Consider the following 16036-nt stretch of genomic DNA (forward strand, 5'->3'; position numbering starts at 1 on the left):
CCATCGTGTCTGAAGGATAGTTTCATTGGATAGATTATTCTTGGCTGAAAGCTTTTGTCTTTCAGTATTTTGAGTATATTATTCCACTCTCTCCTCCTAGCCTGTAAGGTTTCTGATGTGGAATCTACTGAAAGCCTGATAGGGTTTCCTTTGTAGTTATTTTCTTCTGCTTTGCTGCCCTTAATATTTTTTCTTTGTCATTTATTTTTGCCAGTTGTACTATTATTTGCTTTGCAGAAGGTCTTTTAGTACTGATGTAATTAAGAGTTCTATTGGCTTCATGTACATGTAAGTCCAGTTCCTTCCCCAGGTTTGGGAAGTTCTCAGCTATTATTTCTTTGAACAAGCTCTCTGCTCCTTTATCCCTCTGTAATACCTATAATCCTTATATTACTTTTCCTAATTGAGTCAGATATTTCTCAAAGAATTTCTTCATTTTTAAAAAATCTTAGTTCTCTCTCCTCTTCTACCTAAAGCATTTCTATATTTCTGTCCTCTAATTCATCAATTCTGTCCTCCATAACATAAGCTCTATTTTTTATGGTTTCTAGATTATTTTTTATCTCAATCACTGTGTTCTTCATATCCAGAATTTCTGTGTGGGTTTTTTTAGAGTTTCAACTCCTTGGTGAAGTATTCCTTCTGCTCATTAATTTTATTCCTGAGCTCATTGAACTGTCTTTCTGAGTTTTCTTATAACTCGTTGAGTTTGTTTATGACAACTATTTTGAAATCTCTGTCATTTAGATTGTAAATTCCTGTGACTTCAGCATTGATTAATGGAGATGTGTCATTTTCTTTCTGCCCTGAATTGTTACTGTAGTTCTTCATGGTATTTAATGAATTGATTCTTTGCCAGTGCATTTCTGGTAGTATCAGGTCACAGATTCCACCTGCCACTGCTAGGGGGGAGCAGGAGCTGTTTTCTGATCCTGCCTCATCTTCTGGAAGTTGTGTGGTTGGGGCTACTCTGCATTCATGAGGGCTGGCCCCAGCTGCTCTGCAAGTTGTGCTCACATGGGCAGGGCCTCTGCAGTGGGTGGCAGGTCAAGTACCATAGATGAGGTGTCTGTGCTCAACAGGGGACCAGCTTAGCTGCTGCACTCCTGGCGGGAGGGGCACCTACACGGGAACTGAACTGCCACATGGGGGGTCCTATGGGCTGCTGTGCTCCATGAGTGGGGTGCCTTCTGAGCAGGCAGGGTACTTCTTACCTGTGCTGTGCTAGCAGGGAGGGGTGCCCATGTGCTGAGATGCTACTTGGTGGATCCTGTGGGCTGCTGTGCTCTGTGGGCTGTGGTGTCTTCTGAGTGGGTGGTGTGCTTTCTCTCCTGTGCTGCACTTGCAGGCGGGTACCTTCACAGGGTCTGAGCCAACATCACTCAATGTAGAGCATTCTCACTGGCAGGACTACTGCAACATGGTGGGCACTCCTGTGGGCTGGGCTGCAACTCTGAAAGTGTTTGCACAGGCCAGTCTGTCCCTGCCTCCTCTTACAGTCATGCTGGTCACTGTGTGAGGATCTGTGACCTGGCTCGCTATTGCCAGGGAGAGAGGGGGTGCACTCACCTCATTCTGCTGCCTCCCAGAGATCCAGTCCACCCACCTTCAGCTGAATGCTGTGTGGATCTCTCAGATGTACTGTTGTGCTATGCAGGGAATCCTCTGCTGGTTAATGGATGTCCATTTAGTTGTAAGTTAGAGCAAAGAGATTAAGGGAACAGCTCACTCTGCCATGATGCTAGCATCACTCTTCTGAAATACTATTTTTATCTTACCTTTCTATGTTTTCCTAGGAAGTCAAAAACAATACACAAATAACACACAAAAATATACCAATGATATAAAGAGTATAACACTACAGAAGAATATGGAGTAACCCAAATACCTCCTGGATCTCTCTTTCTGCACAACCCCACCCCTCTCTTCAAACCTCTCCATTCTCACTTCATTCTCATAAGCAAATCTCCACAATGGCTTTGTTTTCTTTCTTCCAGTGGTTGAATTTTGCGATGGAAGGGAGAATGGAGAAATTCTTAAAACAGGCTATTAGAAGTCTTAATACATATAGATGCTTAATATTCCCACTGGAACTATTGCACTGCTGTTGGAAGTATAAAATCATAAAACCACTTTGGAAAGCCATATAATATAATTTGCTAAAGTTGACTGAGGCATATTCTATAAAATGTTTGGGATCAGGAATGAGACAAGAATTCTTGCACTCACCACTTTTATTCAACATTATACTGACTGTAGCTCTAGCCAGAGCAATGAAGTAGGAAAAAAAGTATGATTGGAAAAGAATAAATAAAACTGTCACTATTAGCAGATGACAAATTTCTGCATGTAGAAAACCCCAAGAGACTACAGATATGGTCAATATAAAGATTAATTTTATTTCTATATATCAACAAGGACTATAAAATTTAAATATTAAAAAAGATTAAAAAATGCCAGTTGTAAATAGCATCAAAAGTATCATGTACTTAGGCAAATCCTCAAGAAAGAAAACTATAAAACATTGTTGAGGTAATTATAGAAGATTTAAATAAATGGAGAGATGTACACATTCACTGATGAAAAGAGTTCACATTTTAAAGATGTCAATTTTCCCCAAATTAATCTATAGATTCAATGCATTTCCACTTAAAATCTCAGCATTTTTACTCTGTGGAAATTAAAAAGCTGATTCTAAAATTTATATGGAGATTCAGAGGGCCAAAAGTAGGCAAGGAAATCCTTAAGAACAAAGTTGAGAGATATGCTCTACTGACTAGCAAGGCTTAATATGAAGTTAGAACAATTAAGACACTGATATTGTCCAAAAGCCCAATGGAAATAAACAGAAAACCCAGAAACAGACTCATATATGGTTGATATGTGACACAGGTGGCACTGAAGAGCAATGGGAAAAGAACAATCCTTTCAATTAATGGTGCTGAGTATATTTAGTAATTGTATTGGGAGAGGGCAGGAACTTGACAACTTCCCCTCCTCCCCACCCTGCTCAGCACACAAAGTAATTCCAGGTGGATTGTAATTATGAATGTGAAAGGTGGAAAAACAAGGTATCTGCAAGATAACATACAGCAGTATCTTTACGACCTCAGGATAATCAAAGATTTCTTAAACATGATGTAAAAACTACTAACCATAATGGGAAAGATTGATAAATCAAAATACATTAAAACTAAAACTATCTATCAAAACATTCTCTTAATAGACTGAAAATGAAAGTCGTAGTGTTTGAAAAACACAAAATCTGTAGATGCTTTTATTCCATAAACAGCTATTTTGTCTATATTTTTAGATGAGATCTTTCCTTATGTTTATTTGCAAATGTTATTAAACTAATTTAAAAAAAGGTTTCTATTTTCCCTTAGATTTTCCTTTTTCTATTCGCAGAGTTTCTGCCTTTCATTATCTCTTTTTTTCAGATGTTATGATTATTCCTGTGAGTTCATTTCTCATTGGTATTTAAACTTCCTGTTTGCCCATTTGTGAATGAAGATTCCGGTTAGAGCAACTTTCTCCAGTTATTGTGAGGGAGGGTTAGTTTGTGCCACTGAGGTGGGGAGGGCAAGTGGTATGTCAATTTAGTTTGTGGGTTCCTCTTGCTCTTGGAAAATGCTACCAACCTGGACCGAAAGCAGTCCGCTGCCTCTGCAACCCTGTTTCCTGCACTCATTACCTTAGTCCAGAAGTAAATGCTGTTCTTACCTCTCAACTACTGTTCAGCAGAAGCAGAAGAAAGTGCTGATCAACTGTGTTGCTACATGTGTCTTCTTCAATTCCCCTCACGGTCACCACCAAGCCCTATGCACTCTTTGGATATATTTACCCTTTGTCTGGAGCATCTCTCAAACTTTTTAGACTTCTTCTTTCCCTATTTTAGACTAGAATTTCTCCAATCTTGATGGTTGGTTTCAGGGGCATGTGACCTGTGCAGAACCCCAGGGCCTGGCACTCAGGAAGGCCCTTTGCTTGGTTTGATGCTCTTCTGTTGCCATTTTCCCATTTTGAAATCCTTAATCATTTTTGAACAATGGTGCTAGATTTTCATTTTGCACTGGGCCTTCCAAACCATGAAGCTGGGCCTGCTGGTCTGATGTCTTTTTCAATATAATCTTGATTGCTTAATAGCTTTCAGAATTCTTCAAACATTTTCTTAAGCTATAGTAATGCTTGCCTGTAACCAATGCAATTACACTTTTTATTTTGTAAGCTTTATTGAGGTATCAAATTTATTTGTTTCGAGTGTATAGTTCAATGATTTTTAGTAGGCTTACAGAGTTATGCAACTATCACTACAATTGAGTTCTAGAACACTTCCATTGCTGCAAAAAGATTTCATGTGACCATTTGAAGTCGTTCCTTGTTCCCATCACCAGCTCCAGTACTTTTTATATTTTAAATGTGTTTTTAAAAATATGACTTCTTACAGTATGTGTGTGTGGGGGCAAGATTCTAAACTTCTCTTTAAGGAAGTTGAGAAGAAGAAAAACTTTGAAGACAATGATAGTCTTCATAAGGGGAGTATGTGAAGCTATCAATCTGAGCTGTCTGTCACCTATCTCTTCCTTCTTTCTTTAGTAGGTAGTTAGTAAGAGACCACTGTTGAGTGACCTCAAGTCTGATGACAAGATACTGAATAGGATCTGCTTAGATTTAGGCACTTCTACTTAAATAAAACCTGCTCCCCTTAGTTTTCTTTTGGATTTTCAACAAAAAGAAATTACTTGAAAATAATATAGCCATACTGCTTAACCTCATAAGCTGTTACATTGCTAAACTCAGGAAAATAATAATTAGAGATAAATTATACCAAGCAGACTTTTTACAGTCACTCTTCTTTTGATTTTAATTTGTATAAAATATTTACTTTTTCTGATTACAAAACTCCTAAATAGTTATATTTATAGAACTACACAATATAGAAAGATATATAGAGGAAAATAAAATCTCCAATATTCTAAAACTGTGTCACATTTCCTTCTAATATTTTTCTTTGCACATACGTGTTTATCTAGTGGGGTTTTTTTTGGTCCAGTATGGGATTACAACTCATATACAATTTTTTGCTTGATGTTTCATGTATATGCAATCATTTATACATATTCATAAATATTCTTCAAAAACATAATTTGTGTGAGTGGCAGGTGACCTTGGACAAAGAGCAAGCCTGGGAGCAGGATGTCAAATACTAGACTGAAAGTGAGAGTGATTAACACCTATATGTGATTTGGATCTTTCTAGATGACTCTGTAGCAAAGAGACTGAAGATGATAGAAATTCTTCTCCAGCCCATCCCGTTACAGAACTCTAGTAATTAAGTGGTAGGGTAGAAGATTCTTTTAACTAATTTGCTTAAGCAGATTAAAATAACCCCCCATTCCTTAAATGTGATTACTTTCTACATATTTCTTTTCTATTTTAATGATTCCATTTATGTAAAATGTCAAGAATAAGCAAATACATAGAGACAGAAAGAAGATTAGTGGTTTTCAGGGGCTGGGGCAGGGGGAGCGGAATGGGGAATGACTGCTAATGGTACAGGGTTTCTTTTTGGGGATGATGAAAATATTCTAGAGTTAGACGGTGGCACATTGTGAATATACAAAAAATCACTAAGTTGTACATCTTACAAAGGTGAATTTATGGTATGTGAATCATACATATTTCTTAGTATATTTACATTACAATATTTATTTATATGTTTCTGCTCCCAAGAAATTGTTATTCCACAAAGGTGAGATCTGTATTTAGTGCAATTCCTAACATATACTAGGTGTTCAGTAAAAGCTTATTGGTGAGAGAACTAGAGAGAAATGAGAACAAAGTATCATTTTTGTTTTTAATCATCATTTAGGCCACTGAATAAGCCCACTAATCTCCCCGAATGCAGAAAGCATATAGATATGTAATTTAATTAGACAAGTCCAATACAGTCACATGAAATCACTTGGCAAGGTGCCTGGCATGTAATAAGAAACTGATAAATACCAGCTATTATCATTAATAAAAATAACCTGCCTCCATATAGTCAGAAGCCTGAGCACCCAGCACTGGAGGTCAGGGACAAGTTGTAGTTGCTCATGGGTAGCACTTGTGGCACCAACACCCAGGAATGGGCATGCGTCTCCTCTAGTCTGGTGTGTCCAATTGGAAACTTGCTTGGAGTGCCCCTTGGCCAACGTTCTTTTCATTCGCAGATATATTATTGACAATTGAGCTCAGCCCTGTCAGTCTAAATTACATTAAGAGGATTAGGAGATGCTCTGCAAAGAGAAAACAGGATTTGGCAATTTGATTTCAGGAAGACCTGAAAGGTCAGAGATGGAAGGCCAAGGTGGAAAAAAAGGGCTTTCAGCTTCTGCAGCAAGAACCAACAATCTGAGCAAGAATGACAGCTAGGGAAGTGTAGGAGTAATGTCTTCAGGAAGAATCATCCACCATGACAGAATCTTGTCTATTGGAGGTGGGAAATACACAATTGTCTAAAAGAAATGCGGTTTGTTAATTTTGCTCTTCTCATATGATTTCTAGTTAAAATAGTATTTTTGGCTCATCAAAACAATTTTCCTTACTTAGTAAAACTAAAAAGTTATTTTAATTCCCCCTTAGTGTTTTTCATTATTTTTGTCAAATTTTATTCAAAGCTGCTTTTAAGAGCAGTGCTAAATTTCATGCTTTAAATAAACTCTGTTTCTTTCTTGTAAGCAATTGGCAATTATGTAAGAGGTTATTGAAATAAATATACTTAAGTGAGGTTTTCTAGAATATATTTTCACTCATGGTCACTTGTTTGTTTTATAACTAGTTATCATGTCGTGTTCTGTTGGTTGTTTGCAGATGAAAGTGTTTTTTTTTTTTTTAACCAAGTATAATTTTAAATAAGTAGACATATGAGCCTGAAATATAACCATACATTCTTGTTCATGAAGTGCTTATTATTATGGGCTTCGTGTCTGACCCTGGATCAGTTACTCAACAGCTCTGAGCTGCAATTTCCTACAAAATCTAACAAGAGAAAATAATAGTATCTTGTTTATAGGATTCCTTTGAGGATTCAATGAGAAACTGAATTTAATCGTTAAGCATTAGACTTGGTGCATATTAAATGCTCAATAAATAGTTTTTTAAAAAAATTATTTAAGTGTGTGAATGTGAGAGACAGTCCAGCAGGCATTGTTTTCCTGACAGATTATGTTTATACGACTGTGCAGGAAGATTGTAAACATCTGTGCCTTGGTTACCATTTCTCTGATTTATTTAACCACGTGAATTTTGTCAACTATTTTCAGATACAGGCAATGCCATCTACACTGCACAGATGCTTTCTTCAATCCATCAACAATGTCTGGGAGCAGCATCACCTAAGACTGGACACATTAAAACTTAAAGTCAAGGAAATCTGAGCTTTTGGATTTTGAGGCTCCTGGAGTGCTTCTAAACTCTTGTGTGCCTCTGCTCTGATACTGGAAAAGCTGATCTTTCCAAACATATATTTTTTTAGAGTCAGCACATCAGGACTGCCAGACTCATTAGGGAAAGGAAAGCAAGTGGAAGAGGTTGAGAAAGTTAAAAAACATAATTTAATGCCTGCTTCACTACTCATTTTTAATACTAGAATATTAAGTAAGTATAAAGGCAAGAAAGCAGAATTTTTTGGAAATAGCCTTTCTATAAAAGTGTTACACACCCGTTGTAGGCAAATCAGAAAACTCAGAGAACAGAAAAAAAATTTCTCATTGTCCTTTCACCCAAAGATAACCACCCTTAACATTTTGATTATATGCTTTATTATGATTATTTCTGTACACGTATACGGACACATGTGCATATATATGCACACATACATATATATGTGTATTTTACAAAAATGGAATCGCATTGCACAATGTCTTGTCACCAGCTTTTCCCACTTGGTGAGATATTGCTAAAAATCTTTCACATCATTTTAATGTTCTTTTACACGATCCTTTTAAATAGATGTAAACCAATGCACTGCAGAAATAAAACGTTATTTCCTTAATCTCCTCATTTTTGAGAGTTAGTTTTCGATCTTACTGCTATTATTAAGAAATAAGACTGTAAAAAAAGCACAAGGGTATTCAACGGGGAATTTTTTCTTTCTGTATTTGATGATTTGAGCTCTTCTCCACTGTCCCCCAGGTAGGCAGGGCAATCGTTTAGAAATGTAAATGAGATCATATAGTTTCTTGCTTAAAACTTTGCACCTAGAGTAAAATCCAAAGCGTTTCCCATGGCTCACAAGGCCTAAGCAATCTGACCCCTAACACATTTTCTGATTCCGCCTCTGTCCCTCGTCCTTCACCAGTCTCGCCTACCCTCCATATTCTTTAGCTACATTGGCCTTTTTTTCTGTTCCGCAAACATGCCGAGCGCATTGCCGTCTTAGGGTCTTTGCTATTGCTGTTCCCTCTGTTCGGCAAGCTCTATCAGTTATCTTCACACGGAGAACTCTTACTGCTGTGTCTAACATATGGAAAGAGTCACTAAATGTTGTTAGTTATAATAGTGTTCTTTAGAAGTTTTCTGTCCTTAGAATGCCTGATTGTTCTGGGTTTTCCTCTTTCACTTTTTTGAAGTAAAGGATGTATGGTGACAACTTTCCCTATAGGGAAAAAGATGGAAGATGTGTCTGCGTCAGTTAGAATAAACTGATTTTGCTCCAGCGATGAACTGTCTTCCAAATCTTAGTGGCTTAAAACAGCAAACATGTATTTTTTGTTCATGCTACCCGTCCAGTGTGGACTGGCAAGAACGTTCTATTCATTGTAGAGATGCTAACATTTTATGACACCCCAACTCAACATAAGGTTTCAGGGTTTGCCATGTCAGAAGAAGGAAGAATAGATAATGGAGCATTATCAATTAAAGGGTTTATCCAAGAAGTGACATAAATCAGTGCTCAGATTTTATTGACTATGAGTCTAGATCTGCTGTTTCCTGTCTGCATTCCCATCTTTTTATTAGGAAGGCCTTGATGGCAGCAAACAAATTTTTTTATTGGGCTTTTCAAAATAATTTGAAATACTTTTAACAATTTAGATTCTTGGGTCTAATTTAGACTATTAGACAATTTAGATTAGGGTCCCACTGTCCAAGATTCTAATTTAGTTGGTCTGGGCTGGGGAGGGGTTATCAGTTTATTTGCATTACATTTAGTAACTCAGTTACAGTTGATTTGGAAAGCCCACTTTTTGAAACACACCTCTAGAGAGCAGAACAATGGTTAGTCTATTGTAAGTGCTTAATAAATATTTTTGGATTGACTGTACAATTAGAGCTCCTTTTTTGGATAAGGATTTAAAGGAACAAATCAATAATTTAAATGAGAAGAATTTGTATATGCCAAATTTTATTAGGAGGAAGAGAAAGGCCCAGAGTTTTATCCACTCACCCTAAAATACCTTCCAACTTCTGAGAGGAGGTAATGCTGGGACTATCTTCCTCTCACTTTGTACAGGTTCCTGGGTTGATCCACACAGCATCCCAGCCATGTCATATATCTTGTTCAGGAAGAAGGCACAAGTATACGGATATGAAAAAAAAGAAATGGATGAATTCTTTGACTCGTTCCATTTGAAATGGACTATGGAGAAAGCAAATCCAATCTCGTGTAATTAGAAGTTACTTTAGCTATGTGAACTACAGCCCACATTTCTTTGAAGATGATAGATAATAGCCTCCTTTTTTCATTATATTAAAAATCTAATGGCAAATAACTCGAAAACCCCAAGTAACTGGCAACTAAACTCTTTGTCATTGATCTCTGCTGTATTTTCACACTCTGATCACAGACTAACTATCCTAGGAGTAAAGATCATAATGGTGTCATAAAAACAGAACCATAAATGTATGCTTTTTAAGTTAATGCTCCATTATGATAGATTATCCATCCCCTTGAAAAGCTCAACTATTTAAAACCCAGGTCTGCTAAATTTTCAATATTCAGGCTTTTCTCTGAAAGGAATCTTCATGCTGGAGGTCTCCCTGGGTATGTATTCACAAGCATTACGTTTTGTTCATAAAATCTGAAGGCTTCTAAAGTTATCAAAACTTTCGTGCAAACTGTGTAAAACAAAAACCATGACAAAAAACTGGTGCTTAAAATATCCATTAGTTGTTTTAAAAATTAATTTGTAGGAGATTCTATTCTCATAATTGCCGTGAAGTCTTGCTTTAATAACATGACTATTTGTCCCTTCTCTGGTCAAGTTATTCATAATGTTAGACTATTCTTACAGGCTATGTATGAATGTGGGCACTCACGGAGCGTGGGCTAAAAGGAAGGCAGCAAGGGAATATTTGTTCAGTTACTGTCTTGCTGAAAATGTCAGTGTGTTGCTTTAACATTTGTGTTCTGACCAGTGAATCTAGGTGTCTTGGCTGGGAAGTGCATAGGTAATTTTGCCTTTGCCTGAATGTGGATCAAGTTTAGCTGATACTTCTCTAATAGACAATAACAAACCGAAAGGCTCAAAGCACGCAAGAAAATCACATGTCCTCAAAGACTTGCTTCCTTCTGTTACTGCAGGAAGGTTTATGCTTTTCCTGGATCGCGTCTGAGAAGCAATGTGTACAGCGGAGTTGTGGTCTCCCATAGATTTCTCTGCAGTGTTCTTGTAATCAAATGGCTTTGTCTGTTTAGAATATACTATGAACAATAATAGTCATGAGCACATATAGCCAGGAGATTGTTTGTACTGTGCTGGTTAACAGGCCACGCAATATCATCACAGAGAACAGAATGATATGAAAATTGGGACCCAACAGTTCTAAGCTGTCTATCCTGCTTGGAACATTCATGTGGACTTAATTTTTTTAATTTAGGTGTAGAGTTGAGCTAATCATATTCCTCAGCTCACACCTCATTATAATTACTGGTCCTGGGAAAGCCCTTCTATTGCTTTATCCCATTTCTTCCTCATTTTCTATGCCTATTTCCTTCTTTTCTCTAAAAAATAACCTAATGTGTTTGCTATGTATCTTTGTACTTGTTCTTGTGAAATGTGTATTGTTGGTTTGTGTGCTTACATTTTTAATTTTCACAGATGGAGCCAGATTATAAATGTCAGTTGATTTTTTCTTGTTTCCCTGTTCTATTTATGTTGCTGTGTATATTTCTACTACTCCAGGCTGCTCACCACTGTGCTATTTATTAAGATCTGTATAGTATTCACACTTGATTTTTAAAAGGACAGTTTTGGTTGTCTTCCCTGATGTTTGCTATTTATTAGTTTGTTCATTCTCCATCTCCATCTTTCTAATAATGAAATATGTTTTATAAATGAAGATGCTAACATACGAGGATGAGGGCAAACAGCAGCCTTTAATAATATTTTCCCGTAAAAGTCTGTAATGCCACAGTAATATCACAGCTCTCTGACCTAGGAGAAGACTCCCCTTATTAGCTGAAGACATAATATGCATGAAATATCTCATACTACTCTTTCAGGCTTTCTTATACTTTAATTCTAAATATGGTCCAACTGATGTTATGAAGCTATCCTTGAGAATGCTTGTTTTCACTGAAACATAGAAGCTGCTTGTGCAGATATGGGATCAGGGATGCATGAAGAAATATGTAAATTTGAAATAACATAAACCCAGAGGGTCCTGGAATCAGATGTCCTTTGACACTGGCTTGCTCAGTCATCATGCACGGTCATTAAGTCACTCTACCTTTTTTCTCTTCATAGATCTTAGACAATAACCCAGAGTAGCTTGAGTTTCTTAAGGAAAAGTGATTACTACTATGAAGTAGCACCATTTCCTGTTCTCTTTTTCAGATCTTTGGGTCCTAATGAGGAATGTAAACCAGTCTGATGAGGACCCACTCCTGAGAGCAGCCAGGCTGTACCTCCATCTCTGGAACCGTGCCAGGAGGCTGTGTGCCTAATCTGCTCAGAAATCATTCCTTTCTGTCTATCACTGAAGCTTGAACACACTCCAGGAATTAGGTACTAATTAATGTCAACACATTACAAATGAAAAAAGAAGGAAATTGCTTGGACTCATTCCTGAGGAAATCTTCAGTAATTCGCTTCAGTCAAAGTTAATATGTACCTCAGGGCAGCACTGAACCAAATCATAAAATGCTGCTCATGTGGATGAGTGACCTGGAGGTGACCCATGTTAGCCTCTTGACCGGTATTTGTTTCCATATCATGTCTATTTTGTTAGGATGCCGCTTACAATGTTGGATGATCTGGTTTGTGGTATGAGACAGGCAAAGAATACAGGCTATGGCAATAAGTTCTAGAGTGTCTACCACTACAAAAGTCTAGGGAATGACTTTCAAAAATGGCACTTTCTTGATTTTAATCCATTGCTTCTTTATGGATTTCAATGAATAGCTTCTCCAAGAGTGGAACAAATAGATGGTTACATGGATCTTAGGAAGTCTTTCTCTTTTAATCAGAAGTAGATTCTAGTATCACGGTTTTTATGTCTATAAAATTAGGAACTGGACGCTAAATCCAAATAATCACTTTGGGTAATCATGATAACAAATATGTACTAGTATATCATGTTTGATCTGAAGTTATGAGATTGAGTCCAATACGTGAGATACCAGTCAGGGGTAAGTCTGCAGTCAGGAACGGGAGACTCATTCTGCAGCAAAAGCAGTTGGAGCTGCAATAAACCAACAGGGGGTTCAATTTTGGGTTCACTGTTCTTCAGACTTCTTTATTATATTTTTCCCCTTTAAAGATAACCTTGATGTGCACTTTATTAGACTTCAGCAGAATAAGAATGTCTGGACTTGGATGGGTACATACCCTGCTTGCTTTGCTCAGAACATCAGCTCACTGGAGAAGACTCTATGCTGTCTAATCCCTCCATCTCCAACGCTCAGCACAGCACCCGGCACACAGAATGGGCCAAGAGTACTGAGTAAACGCACATTACACAGTAATGGAGGCAGACCAGAGTGTCAAACCAAGTTTTGACCATAGTAGTAAACTCTTGAAGAACCCATTTAAGTGCATGGGCTTTGGAGTTAAAAAAAAATCTAGATTCCAGTCCTGACAACTTGTATGGCCATGGGTAAGTACCCCTGTTAAGTCCCAGTTTCCTCATCGGTAAACTAGAGTTAATAATGGATTCGCGGAGAAGAGGGGAGAGGCCTATAGTGAAGACTTCTCTGACCACAGCAACCTCAATGATTTTGCTAAAGTTAAAAAACAATTAAGTTCTAGGAAATTTGGCTCTTAATTAAATCCTGCTTTACTTGTTCTCAATTAGGTTTTGTCCTAAATCTTAATACAGAATGAAGGGATTCAAGAGCATGCATTTTCTCTGTTTTCCCAGGTACCTAGCACAGATTACACGTCAACCTCGGTCTGTGTGCCTTCTACAAACCACACCTGGTAGGGAGTGGATATGGAAGAACATGCAAATAAAAAATTCATGAAAGATCTGGTTTATTAAGAAACACCTGTTTGAAACTTCCTGGCTCCATCCATGTATTAGTATCCTTGCAAATAATTTGTGCAGTTTTCAACGTATTTTAGTAAAGTCCTGGAAGAGCAAAGGAACAAAGACCTGCAGGATTCCTTCCGGGAGAGTAGCAGGCTGACTAGGACTGGACAGAGAAATCACCCAGAGTGATGAATCAATTTCTAACAGTGATAGCATTGGAGGAAGAGGCTTTTTAAAATAAAAATGGGAGCACAAGATGCACTTTGAAACATTTAAAAGCTAAAAGAAATAGATGTTTTGGTTCTTTTAAAATTTAACAGAAGGATAGCACAGACTTATCAAAAGTCTCGTAGAGTACCCTTACAAATGAAAGATATGCATTAAATACGCTAGAATGGCTATATACCTGGGGAGGGGAAAATGGGGCTGAAAAGGAATAGGTACATAAATTCGAGGGGCCTTGTGCAGATCACTGGCGATTGAGAGCTCTGCATTGAATATGATTAACTTGACTTTCTGCACCTGGGGTCCAACAGAAACCAACCAGCACCACCACCAAAACAACAATGAAACGAAAACACAGGGTGTGAGTGTGCCGGGTTCTTACGGGAGGGAGCCCTTTTCATTTCATACACTGGGGAATGATGCTTCAGGCTATTGAGTGCTTTGGATTCCCAGGTGCAGGGATGAGTGTGTGTGTGTGTGTGTGTGTTTTCCTGAGACTGAATTTTCATGAAGAGAAATGGAGTCTGAGAAAACTGCTGGCTTTTGATTGATTTGGCTTTCTTGAGTCAGGATATTCCCTGCCCAAACCTAGCCTTTCCTTTCAAAAGGAGTTGTCGGTTTTGTGTGTGGAGTGTGTGTGCCTAGACCTTTGGAGTTCACCAATCACAGCAGCATACCAATTCACGACCAACTGACTGTAAGGGTTAAATTGCTGCTGCAGCAAAAAAAAAAAAAACCGAAACAACAACAAAAAACCCAACAACAATGTGCACCCCATTAAAATGTAGTTAGATAAACAGTTGCTACAAGCTTGAAAAATTTGCCTCATTTACCAGGTGAATAGGTTGGAATCCGACCACAGTAAATAAAAAGGGAAGGATGTGGGGACTTGGCTGAAATGTAAGACAAAGGGAAATAAAATGCTATTTTTCAGAAAGAAATGTATAGTGACGTCACTTCAGGCGCTCAACCAGAATATGAATCATTGGTTTAAAAAATCAAAAGGTTTAGATTTTATAAATCTGTGTGTCTCGGGTACTCTCCACCAAAGAGATGAAGCAAATACAGCGTGTACCTTCAACGGGATAATGAGATCACAGTCATAAAAATCTCTCAGATTTTGCACTTTTTTTCTATGTTCTATATTTTTGAAATTTTAGCTACCTATCATTGTATTTCATGTTTGATAGGTTTAAGATAGCTCCGCAAACATGCACAGAGGCATGCACGTGTTGGTGAGTACACACACTCAGCCTCCCTGAGCCACTATATGACCGAATTTCCCTCCTTATCTGTTCACTTGTCAGAAATTCAAAGGTTTAAAAAAAGAAACATTATCCCAAAGTGATTATGCCAAAGGCTGTGCTCCATCTGAGCTCACAAGCAAAACAAGGCTGGGCCTGATCCGTGCATTTTTGGGTACCAGGCAGCAGCTGCTTGTCATCTACCTTCACTGGAGTGTTTTCTCATTGATTGCATTCCTTTTTTCGTTTTTTCACTCTTTCCTCATAAAAGAGAAAGAGAGAAGAAGAAAAGTAATGAGAGAGGAAAAGGGGGGGTGGGAAAGAGGGCCATCATTAAGACCACAGCCACCTCACACCAGCACTTACATGAGGTGGAGAAGGCACCCTCTACAACGGAAGCCAGAACTCACCTGCCTGCCTCACATCTGTGTCTGCAACCACGTGCCAACTGAGCATTGGATAGTTTTGTCAAATTGCATACTTTTGCCTCAATTCTACTGCCTTAGGAAGCTTGAAGAAGGAAGAGACCTCCTTCATATGCTACCTTCGGTGCAGAAAACGAGAAATGACACTGACAGCAGCAATGAAACATTTACAAGTTATGGGCCTTTTTGTCAGTGCGTAAGAATCAGGGTATTAAGGTGAAGAGTAAAATCACATCAACGTGGAGGAACTAAGTGCCTTCTTAAACTGTAACTTTAACAGTTTGCCCTCGTTCAGTATAAGAATAAAAGGCTACATCTAGATGTTGTTTTCATCATTTTTATTGTCTATATTTGTAATGTAAGACTAGGCACAACTGTTCAATTTATTGAAAAAGTTTCTTGGTACAATTTGAGCATACATATTTCCATAAACAGTTCCATTTAAAGGAATATTGTGCTGGAATTTCAATTGGTACAGGATAGACTTTCTGAAAGACAATATGACAATAGCTATCAAAAACCGTAAAAATTTGCTTGTCCCAGGCACAAGAGTTTATTTCTAAAAAATTATTCTAAAAAAAATTGAAGTTGGTACAATGTAGCCTTATTTATTATAATAGTGCATGTCTTTTAAAAAGTCCAAAAATAAGAAAGTAGTTAAGCAAGTGATTTTACATCCATACA

At 37.7% G+C, this 16036-nt stretch overlaps 1 long non-coding RNA gene across 1 annotated transcript in view; it reads left to right on the top strand.

Moving 5' to 3' along the window:
- The window catches only part of LOC139075404 (uncharacterized), a 48535-nt gene extending 35064 nt beyond the window's left edge, over nt 1–13471 (top strand). Inside the window, exons 3-5 of the long non-coding RNA XR_011525782.1 lie at nt 11823–11993; nt 12748–13083; nt 13348–13471. This is a non-coding gene — a long non-coding RNA (uncharacterized lncRNA). The remainder of the gene's footprint in view (nt 1–11822; nt 11994–12747; nt 13084–13347) is intronic.
- Nucleotides 13472–16036: the final 2565 nt, after the last annotated feature.

Source organism: Equus przewalskii, chromosome 13 (assembly GCF_037783145.1).
Source record: "Equus przewalskii isolate Varuska chromosome 13, EquPr2, whole genome shotgun sequence".
NCBI classification, from domain to species: domain Eukaryota; kingdom Metazoa; phylum Chordata; class Mammalia; order Perissodactyla; family Equidae; genus Equus; species Equus przewalskii.